This window comes from Oncorhynchus masou, chromosome 2 (assembly GCF_036934945.1).
Source record: "Oncorhynchus masou masou isolate Uvic2021 chromosome 2, UVic_Omas_1.1, whole genome shotgun sequence".
NCBI lineage: Eukaryota > Metazoa > Chordata > Actinopteri > Salmoniformes > Salmonidae > Oncorhynchus > Oncorhynchus masou.
In genome coordinates this window covers 8,955,061-8,970,871 of record NC_088213.1, presented here as the reverse complement: position 1 = coordinate 8,970,871, position 15,811 = coordinate 8,955,061, and the positions used below count along the sequence as shown (strand labels likewise).

At 48.3% G+C, this 15,811-nt stretch overlaps 1 protein-coding gene across 2 annotated transcripts in view; it reads left to right on the top strand.

Annotated features, from left to right (window-relative positions):
• The first annotated feature begins 3,704 nt into the window (after positions 1–3,704).
• LOC135554885 (glycine amidinotransferase, mitochondrial) overlaps positions 3,705–15,811 on the top strand; it is a 30,221-nt gene continuing 18,114 nt past the window's right edge. Inside the window, exon 1 of one of the 2 annotated variants that reach the window (XM_064987318.1) lies at positions 3,705–3,780. The gene's annotated coding sequence lies outside the window, so the exon portion shown is untranslated. The other variant, XM_064987317.1, reaches the window with a different exon arrangement.

Below are 15,811 nucleotides of genomic sequence, written 5' to 3'. Positions count from 1 at the left end.
TGATGTTGAGATGTGTCTGTTACTTGAACTCTGTGAAGCATTTATTTGGTCTGCAATTGGAGGTGCTGTTAACTCTAATGAACCTATCCTCTGCAGCAGAGGTAACTCTGGGTCTTCCTTTCCTGTGGCGGTCCTCATGAGAGCCAGTTTCATCATAGCGCTTGATGGTTTTTGCGACTGCACTTGAAGAAACTTTCACATTTCCTAAAATGTTCCTGATTGGCTGACCTTCATGTCTTAAATGAATGATGGACTGTTGTTTATCTTTGCTTATTTGAGCTGTTCTTGACATATTATGGACTTTGTATTTTACCAAATAGGGCTATCTTCTGTATACCATTTTTATCTTGTCACATCACAACTGATTGGCTGATTCGCATTAAGTAAAGAAATTCCACAAATTAACTTTTAACAAGGCACACCTGTTAATTGAAATGCATTCCATGTGACTACCTCATTAAGCTGGTTGAGAGAATGCCAAGAGTGTGCAAAACTGTCATCAAGGCAAAGGGTGGCTACTTTGAAGATTCTGAAATATAAAATATATTTAGATTTGTTTAACACTTTTTTGGTTACTACATGAGTCCATATCTGTTATTTTATAGTTTTAATGTCTTCACTATTTTTCTACAATGTAGAAAATAGTAAAAAATAAAGAAAAACTCTTGAATGAGAAGGTGTTCTAAACCTTTTGACAGGTACTGTATGTCATGATCATATGATATCTGAGTGAGAGTGACTAACAAAATAAATGCTGGCCCAATGGAGGTCAGGGTCCCTGGGCACGTGCCTTGTGTGCCTGGTCAATAATTCAGCCATTGTTTCTACAAGGTTTAGATAACTGGCAATCTATAACATGTTAGCTGACATGGGTAATTGATTGACTGTCAGTGACTGACATAACAAGAGGGAAACTGACTGACCCCGACGGTCAGCATGTAGTCTGCTTATAGACAGAGGCGGCTCTGCCTGAGATAGAATGAAAATTAGCAGATGGCTCCTGACTGACAGGACGCTTTATGTCCCTTAGAGTCCTACCTGCTGATCCCTAATCAGATTGCCACCACAACAGGACAGTGAAGAATGTAGGTTACAGTCAGTGAGTCAGGATGTGGGGTTTGAAAGGGCTTATTTACTAGACTGAGACCCTTTACCTTAGTCACAGTACACTCTGGTTATGTCAATTCTATTGACCCAGGTGACACACACACACACACACACACACACACACACACACACACACACACACACACACACACACACACACACACACACACACACACACACACACACACACACACACACACAGAGCATAGCATAGCAGGCTCCAGGGAGGGAGCAGAGTTAGCCTGCTTTCAGACTACTCATATTAACAGGATCTAGGATAACCTCGTGGTGGTTGAGCTAATGCGCTCAAAGCAGGATTTCCAAATGGTCACGCAGGCCCCGTGCCCCAGGGGCCCCAACCTATCTTTGGGTGGGGCCCTAGGTAGCATTTGATAGAAACATGGGTAGAAATGCAGGAAATTTGCTTTAAATCTGCACAATTTTCTCTCAACATCATGTCAATATGTGTAATAGCAGGAAATCAGCTTTAAAACAGTGAAAAGTTCTCTCAGTGTCATGACAGAATGTGAACTAAAGCATGATATGAGATAGCAACCCCCCTGACCCATGGCAAAACATGTTGAATTGCTGGAAATGAGCTTTAAAACTTTGAAACAGAATGTGTATAATAGTATTATAAAACCGAACATTTTTCTCTCTGCACCATGGTAAAATGTGTTGAAATGCAGGAAGTTCACTGACCCCCCCCCGACCCCCCCAATAAACTATGAAATAACAGATATGGAATCATGTAGCAACCAAAAAAAGTGTTAAACAAATCAAAATGTATTTGAGAGATTCTTCAAAGTAGCCACCCTTTGCCTTGATGACAGCTTTGCACACTCTTGGCATTCTGTCAACCAGCTTCACCTGGAATGCTTTTCCAACAGTCTTGAAGGAGATCCCACCTACTGTATACTGAGCACTTGTTGACTGCTTTTCCTTCACTCTATGGTCCAACTCATCCCAAACCATCTCAATTGAGTTGAGGTGGGGTGATTGTGGAGGCCAGGTCATCTGAGGCAGCACTCTATCACTCTCCGTCCTGGTCAAATAGCCCTGCAGTAGCCTGCCTCTACATGCACTGCTTGGATACCTATAAATACAATCTTACACTTTGAAGGGCAAGTAACCAATGCATTCAACGTGGTTGACCTATCTATGTTATCATAATACATAATTATATAGGGTCCTCCTAGAGCCAAGTTTCAACATTTCCTCATTTCCAACTTGTAGTCCATTGGCCTCTATAGCCTCTCATTTCCCTGCTTGGAAATCTGCCCAGAGTGTTGAAGCTCCAGCTCCTCCCTGGACCCTACGCACAAGGAGCTTGACGCTAGTAGTGAGCAATGGGAACGATGTGCTTCTCAGATCAGGTTTAAAGCACCATATCATGGCCAGTACAGTCCTACGTAGGGTACTTCTAGGATTGATACTCTATACCTGTAGTACCCTCCATTTTGTTCAACTGTAAAGTGTGGGGAAGGGGAGGGTGGGGGGTTGTCTGTGGATTCGGGATGTGTCTCAAATGGCATTGTATTCACAGGGCCTTTAGGCTCTAGTCAAAGTAGTGGACTATATAGGGAATAGGGCTCTAGTCAAAGGAGTGCACTGTATAGGGAATAGGGCTCTAGTCAAAGGAGTGCACTATATAGGGAGTAGGGCTCTAGTCAAAGTAGTGCACTGTATAGGGAATAGGGCTCTAGTCAAAGGAGTGCACTGTATAGGGAATAGGGCTCTAGTCAAAGGAGTGCACTATATAGGGAGTAGGGCTCTAGTCAAAGTTGTACACTGTATAGGGAAAATGGTGCCATTTGGGATGCAATTTGTAAACACTGGACTCAAACCAGCAACTGAGCCCTGGGCAATGAGGACATGCCCATATAACCAGCTGTGCCAAACAGGCTCAAACCTCTTGGCAGAACGAGCTCAGCGCAATGAGGACATGCCCATATAACCAGCTGCGCCAAACAAGCTCAAACCCCTTGGCAGAAGCTGTAGTGGGTTTTAAAGGGCAGGGATGTTCTACTTTATAGACTCTTGGAAGATGAGCAACCTTTGACGGCTAAACGACATACACACAAACAAACTAGTAAATTCCCTCAGTGTGTCTGCTCTCTGATGGGAGCAGTAGTGGTGGACAGTACATGGATGTCAGACTGTCAACGATAATATATATGATAGAGAGAGAGCTGGGGACTGTCAGTGATAATGTATGTGATAGAGAGAGAGCTGGGGACTGTCAGTGATAATGTATATGATAGAGAGAGAGCTGGGGACTGTCAGTGATAATGTATATGATAGAGAGAGAGCTGGGGACTGTCAGTGATAATATATATGATAGAGAGAGAGCTGGGTACTGTCAGTGATAATGTATATGATAGAGAGAGAGCTGTGTGTGTGTGTGTGTGTGTGTGTGTGTGTGTGTGTGTGTGTGTGTGTGTGTGTGTGTGTGTGTGTGTGTGTGTGTGTGTGTGTGTGTGTGTGTGTGTGTGTGTGTGTGTGTGTGTGACCTGGGTCAATAGAATTGACATAACCAGAGTGTACTGTGACTAAGATAAAGGGTCTCAGTCTAGTAAATAAGCCCTTTCAAACCCCACATCTTGACTCACTGACTGTAACCTACATTCTTCACTGTCTTGTTGTGGTGTCAATCTGATTAGGGATCAGCAGGTATGACTCTAAGGGACATAAAGTGTCCTGTGTTGCAAAGAAACCACTACTAAAGGACAGCAATAATAAGAAGAGACTTGCTTGGGCCAGGAAACACGAGCAATGGACATCAGACCGGTGGAAATCTGTCCTTTGTTCTGATAAGTGCAAATTTGCAATTTTTGGTTCCAACCGCTGTCTCTTTCTGAGGTGAACGGATGCTTGCAACATGTGTGGTTCCCACCGTGAAGCATAGAGGTGGAGGTGTGATGGTGTGGGTGTGCTTTGCTGGTGATACTGTCTGTGATATGATAGAGAGAGAGCTGGGACTGTCAGTGATAATGTGATAGAGAGAGAGCTGGGGACTGTCGTGATAATATATATGATAGAGAGAGAGCTGGGGACTGTCAGTGATAATGTAAATGATACTGACCCCTTGTTTACCACTAGGTAGTTTTTTTCATCAGGCTGATCCCTGACCCCTTGTCTACTACGGGGTGGGTTAGTTCATCAGGCTGACCCCTGACCCCTAGTCTACTACTTGGTAGTTTGGTTCATCAGGCTGACCCTAGTCTACTACTGGGTAGTTTGGTTCATCAGGATGACCCCTGACCCCCAGTCTACTACTGGGTAATTTGGTTCATCAGGCTGACCCCTGACCCCTAGTCTACTACTGGATAATTTAATTCATCAGAATGACCCCTGACCCCTAGACTACTCCTGGGTAGTTTGGTTCATCAGGCTGACCCCTGACCCCTATGCTACTTCTGGGTTGTTTAGTTCATCAGGCTGATCCCTGACCCCTAGTCTACTACTGGGTAGTTTGGTTCATCAGGCTGACCCCTAGTCTACCACTGGGTAGGTTAGTTCATCAGGCTGACCCCTGACCCCTAGTCTACCACTGGGAAGTTTGGTGCGTTAGGATGACTTCTAGTCTACTACTGGGTAGATTGGTTAATCAGGCTGACCCCTGACCCCTGGTCTACTACTAGCTGGTTTGATTCATCAGGGTGACCCCTAGTTTACCACTGGGTAGGTTAGTCCATCAGGCTGACCCCTGACCCCTAGTCTAGTACTGGGTAGTTTGGTTCATCAGGCTGACCCCTTGTCTGCTACTGGGTAGTTTGGTTCATCAGTCTGACCTCTAGTCTACTGCTGGGGTTGTTTGTTTCATCAATCTGACCCCTAGTGTACTCCTGGGAAGTTTGGTTCGTCAGGATGATCTCAAGTCTACTACTGGGTAGTTTGGTTCATCAGGCTGACCCCTGACCCCTAGTCAACTACTAGGTAGTTTGGTTCATCAGGCTGACCCTGACTCCGAGTCTACTACTGGGTAGTTTGGTTCATCAGATTGATCTCTGACCCCTAGTCTAATACGGGGTAGGTTAGTTCATCACGCTGACCCCTTATCCCTAGTCAACCACTGGTTAGTTTGGTTCATCAGATTGATCTCTGACCCCTAGTCTACTATGGGGTGGATTAGTTCATCACGTTGACACCTGATCCCTAGTCTACTATGGGGTGGGTTAGTTCATCACGTTGACACCTGATCCCTAGTCTACTACTGGGTAGTTTGGTTCATCAGGCTGACCCCTGACCCCTAGTCTACTTCTGGGTTGTTTAATTCATCAGGCTGACCCCTAGTCTATTACTGGGTAATTTAATTCATCAGGCTGACCCCTTACCCCTAGGCTACTTTGGGTTGTTTAGTTCATCAGGCGGACCCCTGACCCCTAGTCTACCACTGGGTAGGTTAGTTCATCAGGCTGACCCCTGACCCCTAGTCTACCACTGGGTTGTTTAGTTCATCAGGCTGACCCCTGACCCCTAGTCTACCACTGGGTTGTTTAGTTCATCAGGCTGACTCCTGACTCCGAGTCTACTACTGGGTAGTTTGGTTGATCAGGCTGATCCCTGACCCCTAGTCTACTACGGGGTAGGTTAGTTCATCACGCTGACCCCTGATCCCGAGTCTACTACTGGTTAGTTTGGTTCATCAGGCTGACCCCTAGTCTACTACTTGTCAGGACCCGGTTACGAACCTGGGTGTCCGGAGTGAGAAACAGTCACTTAACCAACTGAGCCACGAATAGTCAGCAGAACCCAGAAGATGAGGCAGACACAGCAGTACTTAAGACGGTGTATTTAATAAAGTAAAAAGGAGAAGTCCTTCAATACAAAAATGGCAAATCCAAAAGGTGGTAGGAATAGCACAAAAAAGCCTCAAGAGATACTCAAAAACAAAAACAGAATTCCACAAGAGCATCCACCGGAATCGACAAGAATACACAGAACACTAGGGCTGGGTGCTAACATACAAACACAGAGCACAGAACTGAGGGAAACTAAGGGTTTAAATACAATCAGGAGAAACGAGGCACAGGTGCAAATAATAATGGGGAACAAGGGAAAAAACACAAGGTCAAAAAGCACAATGGGGGCATCTAGTGACCAAAACCCGGAACAACCCTGGCCAAATCCTGACAGAATCCCCCCCCTAGGAACGGCTCCTGACGTTCCTACCAGCTCTCTCAGGGTGGAGGGCCCTGAACTGACGAATGAGGTCAGGGTCCAGGATGTCTTTGGCAGGAACCCAGGAGCGCTCCTCGAGACCGTAGCCTTCCCAGTCCACCAGATACTGCCAGGACCGCTGCACCCGGCGGGAATCCAGTATCCGATGGACGGTATAAGCCGGCTGGCCTCCAATGACACGAGGCGGAGGGGGAGGTCTGTCTGCCGGGACAAGGGGAGAAAAAACAACAGGTTTTAACAATGAAATGTGAAATGTGGGATTAATCTTAAGGGATCTGGGTAAGTGTAGGCGATAAGAAACTGGGTTAACTCTCCTGGCAACCTTGAAGGGACCGATGTATTTTTGGGACAGCTTGCGAGACTCCACCCGTAGAGGTAAGTCTCTTGTGGAGAGCCAGACTCTCTGGCCGGGGCGCAGGGTAGGCCCGGGACGGCGACGTCTGTTGGCTTGTTGTTGGTACCTCTGTGAGGAACGCATAAGATTAAGACGGGTCTTCCTCCACATAAGCCGACAGCGTCTGACGAACTTCAAGGCTGAAGGCACTCTGACTTCTGCCTCCTGGTCCGGGAACAATGGAGGAGCATAGCCAAACTGACACTCGTGCGGGGACATACCAGTGGAGGAGGAGCGCAAGGTGTTGTGCGCGTATTCGGCCCAAACAATAAAGGATGACCATGTGGACGGGTTGTCACGAGTCATACATCGGAGGGTGGTTTCCAGCTCTTGATTCATCCTCTCTGTTTGGCCGTTGGACTCCGGATGGTACCCTGAAGATAGACTGGCAGAAGCCCCCATGAGTTGGCAGAAGGCCTTCCAAAACCTTGAGGCGAACTGGGGACCTCTGTCAGAAACCATATCTTGAGGAATGCCTAAGACTCGGAACACATGATTAATTACCAACTCAGCCGTTTCCTTGGCAGAAGGTAACTTAGTCAGAGGGACGAACCTGGCCGCCTTTGAAAACCTGTCGATTATGACTAGGATAGTAGTATTGCCATGGGATGGAGGAAGGCCAGTAATAAAGTCCAATGAGATATGGGACCAGGGTCTGTGGGGAACAGGTAAAGGGTGAAGGAGTCCTTGAGGGCGGAGGTGAGAAGATTTGCCCTGGCAGCACACGGGACAGGCATTGACGAAAGTGACAACGTCTTCTCTTATGGTAGGCCACCAGAACTTACGCTGGATGAACTCCAAGGTGCGACCTACGCCCGGATGACAGGTGAGGCGAGAGGAGTGCCCCCACAGAAGGACCTGAGTCCTCACTGCCTTGGGGACAAACAACCGATTGGCAGGACCTCCTTTCGGGTCCGGTTCGCTAGCTTGAGCACGTCTCACGGTATCCTCAACTTGCCACGAGATCGGAGCCACAATCTTAGCAGCAGGAAGGACAGGCATGTCCGTGTCATCTCGAATGGCAGGAGCGTAGACTCGGGACAGGGCATCCGGTTTGAGATTCTTCGACCCGGGCCGATAGGTGAGGATAAACTGGAATCGATTGAAGAAAAGAGACCATCTAGCTTGTCTAGAGTTCAACCGCTTCGCCTGCTGGATATACTCCAGATTTCTGTGGTCCGTAAGCACTTGAAACGGGTGAGAAGCCCCCTCGAGCCAGTGTCTCCATTCCTTCAATGCCATCTTAACCGCTAGGAGTTCACGATCCCCCACATCGTAGTTCCTCTCAGTCGGGGTAAGCCGGTGTGAGAAGAAAGCGCACGGATGAAGCTTCTTGTCTTCACCCCTCTGAGACAGGACAGCTCCAACACCAACCTCTGATGCGTCTACCTCCACCACAAATGGTTCATCCGTAGTCGGTAGTATCAGAGTCCTGTGTGGCTCAGTCGGTAGAGCATGGTGCTTGCATCGCCAAGCGTCGTGGGTTCGATTCCCGCTGGGGCCACCCATATGTAAAAGTAGTGGAGCGTCTGCTAAATGACTTAAATGTAAATGTAAATGTAGTGGCCCCAGCCGACTTGTAAGTCGCTTTGGACAAAAGCGTCTGCTAAAATGGGATATATATTATCAGGATGGGAGCAGAGAGAACGCGCTGCTTGAGTCCTTGGAAGGCCGTCTCAGCTTCTCTTCCCCACAAAAACCTTGCATTGCCACCCTTGGTTAAAGCTGAGAGAGGGGCTGCCACCAAGCTGAAGTTCTTGATGAACTTGCGGTAAAAGTTTGTGAAGCCCAGGAAACGCTGAACTTCCTTAACGGATTTGGGGGTGGGCCAATCCGCTACCGCCCCTACCTTCCTGGGGTCCATTTGGACTCGACCGGGTTCCACTACAAATCCCAGGAATTGTACTCGGGATGAATGGAATTCACATTTTTCCGGCTTAACGTACAGATGGCTGTCTAGGAGGCGTTTGAGTACTTGTCTGACATGCTTAGTGTGTTCTTGAAGGGAGCTCGAAAAGATGAGGATGTCATCCAAGTAAACGAACACAAATATGTTAAGCATATCCCTAAGCACATCGTTTATGAGCGCTTGGAACACCGCTGGGGCGTTGGTGATGCCCTTCGGCCTGACCAAGTATTCATAGTGACCAGTAGGCGTGTTGAAAGCGGTCTTCCACTCGTCACCAGGTCTGATCCGCACAAGATGGTATGCGTTCCGCAGGTCAAGCTTAGTGAAAACAACTGCTTCCTGGAGCAGCTCGAAGGCTGTGGCCATAAGGGGTAGCGGGTAACGGTTACGGACGGTTATGGCATTGAGTCCCCGGTAGTCGATGCAAGGACGTAATCCACCGTCTTTCTTGGCCACAAAGAAAAACCCTGCTCCCGCCGGGGAGGTGGATGGACGCATGAGGCCTGCTTCCAGAGCGTCCTTGATGTAGGTATCCATAGCAGCTCGTTCGGGTGGAGATAGGGAAAAGATCCGACCCCTGGGGGGCAAGTGCCCGGAAACAGGTCGATGGGGCAATCGTAAGGTCTATGGGGTGGTAGCATGGTGGCCCTCTGTTTGCTGACCCCTGACCCCTAGGCTACTTTGGGTTGTTTAGTTCATCAGGCTGACCCCTAGTCTACTACTGGGTAATTTAATTCATCAGGCTGACCCCTGACCCCTAGGCTACTTTGGGTTGTTTAGTTCATCAGGCTGACCCCTGACCCCTAGTCTCCCACTGGGTTGTTTAGTTCATCAGGCTGATCCCTGACCCCTAGTCTACTACGGGGTAGGTTAGTTCATCACGCTGACCCCTGATCCCGAGTCTACTACTGGTTAGTTTGGTTCATCAGGCTGACCCCTGATCCCTTCGTCTACTACTGGTTAGTTTGGTTCATCAGGCTGACCCCTAGTCTACTACTGGGTAGTTTGGTTCATCAGGCTGACCCCTGATCCTTAATCTACTTCTGGGTTGTTTAGTTCATCAGGCTGACTCCTGACCCCTAGTCTACTACTGGGTAGTTTGGTTCATCAGATTGATCTCTGACCCCTAGTCTACTATGGGGTGGGTTAGTTCATCACGTTGACACCTGATCCCTAGTCTACTACTGGGTAGTTTGGTTAATCAGGCTGACACCTTGTCTATGATTGAGTTGTATAGTTCATAAGAATGACCCCTGACCCCATTTCTACCACTGGGTAGTTTGGTTCATCAGGCTGACCCCTAGTCTACTACTGGGTAATTTAATTCATCAGAATGACCCCTGACCCCGAGACTACTCCTGGGTAGTTTGGTTCATCAGGCTGACCCCTGACCCCTAGGCTACTTTGGGTTGTTTAGTTCATCAGGCTGACCCCTGACCCCTAGTCTACCACTGGGAAGTTTGGTGCGTTAGGATGACTTCTAGTCTACTACTGGGTAGATTGGTTAATGAGGCTGACCCCTGACCCCTGGTCTACTACTAGCTGGTTTGATTCATCAGGGTGACCCCTAGTTTACCACTTGTGTAGGTTAGTCCATCAGGCTGACCCCTGACCCCTAGTCTAGTACTGGGTAGTTTGGTTCATCAGGCTGACCCCTTGTCTGCTACTGGGTAGTTTGGTTCATCAGTCTGACCTCTAGTCTACTGCTGGGGTTGTTTGTTTCATCAATCTGACACCTAGTGTACTCCTGGGAAGTTTGGTTCGTCAGGATGATCTCAAGTCTACTACAAGGTAGTTTGATTCATCAGGCTGACCCCTGACCCCTAGTCAACTACTGGGTAGTTTGGTTCATCAGGGTGACCCCTGACCCCTAGTCTAGTACTGGGTAGATTGGTTCATCAGGCTGACCCCTGACTGCTAGTCTACCACTGGGTAGTTTAGTTCATCAGGCTGACCCCTGACCCCTTGTCTACCACTGGGAAGTTAGGTTCATTAGGCTGACCCCTAGTCTTCTACTGGGTAGTTTGGTTAATTAGGATGACCCCTGACCCATAGTCCTTTACGGGGTAGTTTGGGTCATCAGGCTGACCCCTGACGCCTAGTCTACAACTGAGTAGTTTGGTTCATCAGGCTGACCCCTGACCTCTTGTCTACTACTGGGTTGTTTGGTTCATCAGGCTGATCCCTGACACCTAGTCTACTACTGGGTAGTTTGGTTCATCAGATTGATCTCTGACCCCTAGTCTAATATGGGGTAGGTTAGTTCATCACGCTGACCCCTTATCCCTAGTCAACCACTGGTTAGTTTGGTTCATCAGATTGATCTCTGACCCCTAGTCTACTATGGGGTGGGTTAGTTCATCACGTTGACACCTGATCCCTAGTCTACTACTGGGTAGTTTGGTTCATCAGGCTGACCCCTGACCCCTAGTCTACTTCTGGGTTGTTTAATTCATCAGGCTGACCCCTATACTACTACTGGGTAATTTAATTCGTCAGGCTGACCCCTGACCCCTAGGCTACTTTGGGCTGTTTAGTTCATCAGGCGGACCCCTGACCCCTAGTCTACCACTGGGTAGGTTAGTTCATCAGGCTGACCCCTGACCCCTAGTCTACCACTGGGTTGTTTAGTTCATCAGGCTGACCCCTGACCCCTAGTCTACCACTGGGTTGTTTAGTTCATCAGGCTGACTCCTGACTCCGAGTCTACTACTGGGTAGGTTAGTTCATCAGGCTGACCCCTGACCCCTAGTCTACCACTGGGTAGGTTAGTTCATCAGGCTGACCCCTGACCCCTAGTCTACCACTGGGTTGTTTAGTTCATCAGGCTGACCCCTGACCCCTAGTCTACCACTGGATTGTTTAGTTCATCAGGCGGACCCCTGACCCCTAGTCTACTACTGGGTAGTTTGGTTCATCAGGCTGACCCCTGATCCCTAGTCTACTACTGGTTAGTTTGGTTCATCAGGCTGACCCCTAGTCTACTACTGGGTAGTTTGGTTCATCAGGCTGACCCCTGATCCTTAATCTACTTCTGGGTTGTTTAGTTCATCAGGCTGACCCCTGATCCCTAGTCTACTACTGGTTAGTTTGGTTCATCAGGCTGACCCCTGATCCCTAGTCTACTACTGATTAGTTTGGTTCATCAGGCTGACCCCTAGTCTACTACTGGTTAGTTTGGTTCATCAGGCTGACACCTGATCCTTAATCTACTTCTGGGTTGTTTAGTTCATCAGGCTGACTCCTGACCCCTAGTCTACTACTGGGTAGTTTGGTTCATCAGATTGATCTCTGACCCCTAGTCTACTATGGGGTGGGTTAGTTCATCACGTTGACACCTGATCTCTAGTCTACTACTGGGTAGATTGGTTAATCAGGCTGACCCCTTGTCTACAATTGGGTTGTATAGTTCATCAGAATGTCCCCTGACCCCTTTTCTACCACTGGGTAGTTTGGTTCATCAGGCTGACCCCTAGTCTACTACTGGGTAATTTAATTCATCAGAATGACCCCTGACCCCTAGGCTACTTTGGGTTGTTTAGTTCATCATGCTCACCCCTGACCCCTAGTCTACTACTGGGTATTTTGGTTCATCAGACTGACCCCTGACCTCTAGTCTGCTACTGGATTGTTTGCTTCATCAGGCTGACCCCTAGTCTAGCACTGGGTAGGTTAGTTCATCAGGCTGATCTCTGACCCCTAGTCTACTACGGGGTAGGTTAGTTCATCACGCTGACCCCTGATCCCGAGTCTACTACTGGTTAGTTTGGTTCATCAGGCTGACCCCTGATCCCTAGTCTACTATTGGGTAGTTTGGTTCATCAGGCTGACCCCTTGTCTACGGCTGGGTTGTATAGTTCATCAGAATGACCCCTGACCACGATTCTACCACTGGGTAGTTTGGTTCATCAGGCTGACCCCTGACCCTTAATCTACTTCTTTGTTGTTTAGTTCATCAGGCTGACTCCTGACCCCTAGTCTACTACTGGGTAGTTTGGTTCATCAGGATGACCCCTGACCCCAGTCTACTACTGGGGAATTTTGGGTCATCAGGCTGACCCCTATTCTACTACTTGGTAGTTTGGTCATCAGGCTGACCCCTGACCCTTAGTCTACTACTGGGTAGTTTGTTACATCAGGCTGACCCCTGACCCCTAGTCTATACTGGGCAGTTTGGTTCATCAGGCTGACCCCCAGTCTACTACTAGGTAGTTTGGTTCACCAGGATGATCCCTGACCCCTAGTCTACTACAAGTTAGTTCATCACGCTGACCCCTGATCCCTAGTCTACTACTGGTTATTGTGGTTCATCAGGCTGACACCTGACCCCTGACCCCTAGTCTACTTCTGGGTATTTTGGTTCATCAGGCTGACCCCAGACTCCGAGTCTCCTACTGGGTAGTTTGGTTCATCAGGCTGACCCCTGACCCCTTGTCTACTACTGGGTAGTTTGAGTTTGGGTCATCAGACTTATCTCTGACCCCTAGTCTACTACTGGGTAGTTTGTGTCATCAGGCTGACCCCTGACCCCTAGTATACTGCTGGGTAGTTTCTTTCATCAGGCTGACCGCTCGTCTACTACTGGTTATTGTGGTTCATCAGGCTGACCCCTGACCCTTAGTCTACTACTGGGTTGTATAGTTCATCAGAATAACCCCTGACCCATATACCTACCACTGGGTAGTTTGGTTCATCAGGCTGACCCCTGACCCCGAGTCTACTTCTGGGTTGTTTAGTTCATCAGGCTGACCTCTAGTCTAGTACTGGGTAGTTTGGTTCATCAGGCTGACCCCTGACCCCTAGTCTATACTGGGTAGTTTGGTTCCTGTTTGGTCCTGTCCGGGGGTGTCCTCGGGTGGGGCCACAGTGTCTCCTGACCCCTCCTGTCTCAGCCTCCAGTATTTATGCTGCAGTAGTTTATGTGTCGGGGGGCTGGGGTCAGTTTGTTATATCTGGAGTACTTCTCCTGTCCAATTCGGTGTCCTGTGTGAATCTAAGTGTGCGTTCTCTAATTCTCTCCTTCTCTCTCTCGGAGGACCTGAGCCCTAGGACCATGCCCCAGGACTACCTGACATGATGACTCCTTGCTGTCCCCAGTCCACCTGGCCGTGCTGCTGCTCCAGTTTCAACTGTTCTACCTTATTATTATTCGACCATGCTGGTCATTTATGAACATTTGAACATCTTGGCCATGTTCTGTTATAATCTCCAGCCGGAAGAGGACTGGCCACCCCACATATGCTCTCTCTAATTCTCTTTCTTTCTCTCTCTCGGAGGACCTGAGCCCTAGGACCATGCCCCAGGACTACCTGACATGATGACTCCTTGCTGTCCCCAGTCCACCTGGCCGTGCTGCTGCTCCAGTTTCAACTGTTCTACCTTATTATTATTCGACCATGCTGGTCATTTATGAACATTTGAACATCTTGGCCATGTTCTGTTATAATCTCTACCCGGCACAGCCAGAAGAGGACTGGCCACCCCACATAGCCTGGTTCCTCTCTAGGTTTCTTCCTAGGTTTTGGCCTTTCTAGGGAGTTTTTCCTAACCACCGTGCATCTACACCTGCATTGCTTGCTGTTTGGGGTTTTAGGCTGGGTTTCTGTACAGCACTTTGAGATATCAGCTGATGTACGAAGGGCTATATAAATAAATTTGATTTGATTTGATTTGGTTCATCAGGCTGACCCCTAGTCTACTTCTGGGTAGTTTGGTTCATCAGGCTGACCCCTGACCCTTAGTCTACGACTGGGTTGTATAGTTAATCAGAATGACCCCTGACCCCTATTCTACCACTGGGTAGTTTGTTTCATCAGGCTGACCCCTGACCCCTAGTCTAATTTTGGGTTGTTTAGTTCATCAGGCTGACCCCAAGTCTACTACTGGGTAGTTTGGTTCATCAGGGTGACCCCTAGTCTACTACTTGGTAGTTTGGTTCATCAGGGTGACCCCTAGTCTACTACTTGGTAGTTTGGTTCATCAGGCTGACCCCTCATCTACTACTGGGTAGTTTGGTTAATCAGAATGACCCCTGACCCTAGTCTACTGCTGGGTAGTTTGTTTCATCAGTCTGACCCTAGTCTACTACTGGGTAGTTTGGTTCATCAGGCTGACCCCTAGTGTACTACTGGGTAGTTTGGTTCATCAGGATGACCCCTGACCCCTAGTCTACAACTGGATAGTTTAGTTCATCAGTCTGACCCTAGTCTACTCCTGAGTAGTTCGGTTCATCAGGCTGAACCCTGACTCCATGTCTACTACTGGGTAGTTTTGACCCCCAGTCTATGCTTGAAGTTATTGAGGAATGATGATGTTTTGGCAGTGTGAAGATAGGATTTCCATGGCAATGTAACCTCTGCTAGAGAATTGACTGCGAGGTGCACTAAGTGACAACCCACTCACTCACTACAGATACTGTGCCATGTTGGGAACTCCAATGACCTGTCATCACACCCAGCTGTAGAGACCACTCCCAGAGAGGTTTCAAGACAAGGCTTGCATGCCAAATGGCACTCACTCTGGAGTGAACTACTTTTGACTATAGACACAAGCAAAGTGTGAAGGAGGATGTCATTCCCATACAAGTTGGGCCTCATTTCTCCTATTTGACAAGACATCTGAGGTGTGGTAATGTGTCACACCTTTTAGAGGTTTAATGGATGAGCAAAGTATTACTTTTATTTAACCTTTATTTAACCTTTATTTAACCTCTATTTAACCTCTATTTAACCTCTATTTAACCTCTATTTAACCTCTATTTAACCTCTATTTAACCTCTATTTAACCTCTATTTAACCTCTATTTAACCTCTATTTAACCAGGCAAGTCAGTTAAGAACAAATTCTTATTTTCAATGACAGCCTAGGAACAGTGGGGTTCACTGCCTGTTCAGGGGCAGAACGACAGATTTGTACCTTGTCAGCTCGGGGATTTGAACTTGCAACCTTTCGGCAGCTAGCCCAACGCCCTAACCACTAGGCTACCCTGCCGCCCCTCCACTCTAACCACTAGGCTACCTACCGCCCCTCCACTCTAACCACAAGGCTACCCTGCCGCCCCTCCACTCTAACCACTAGGCTACCTACCGCCCCTCCACTCTAACCATTAGGCTACCCTGCCGCCCCTCCAGTCTAACCACTAGGCTACCTACCGCCCCACCACTCTAACCACTAGGCTACCCTGCCGCCCCTCCACTCTAACCACTAGGCTACCTGCCG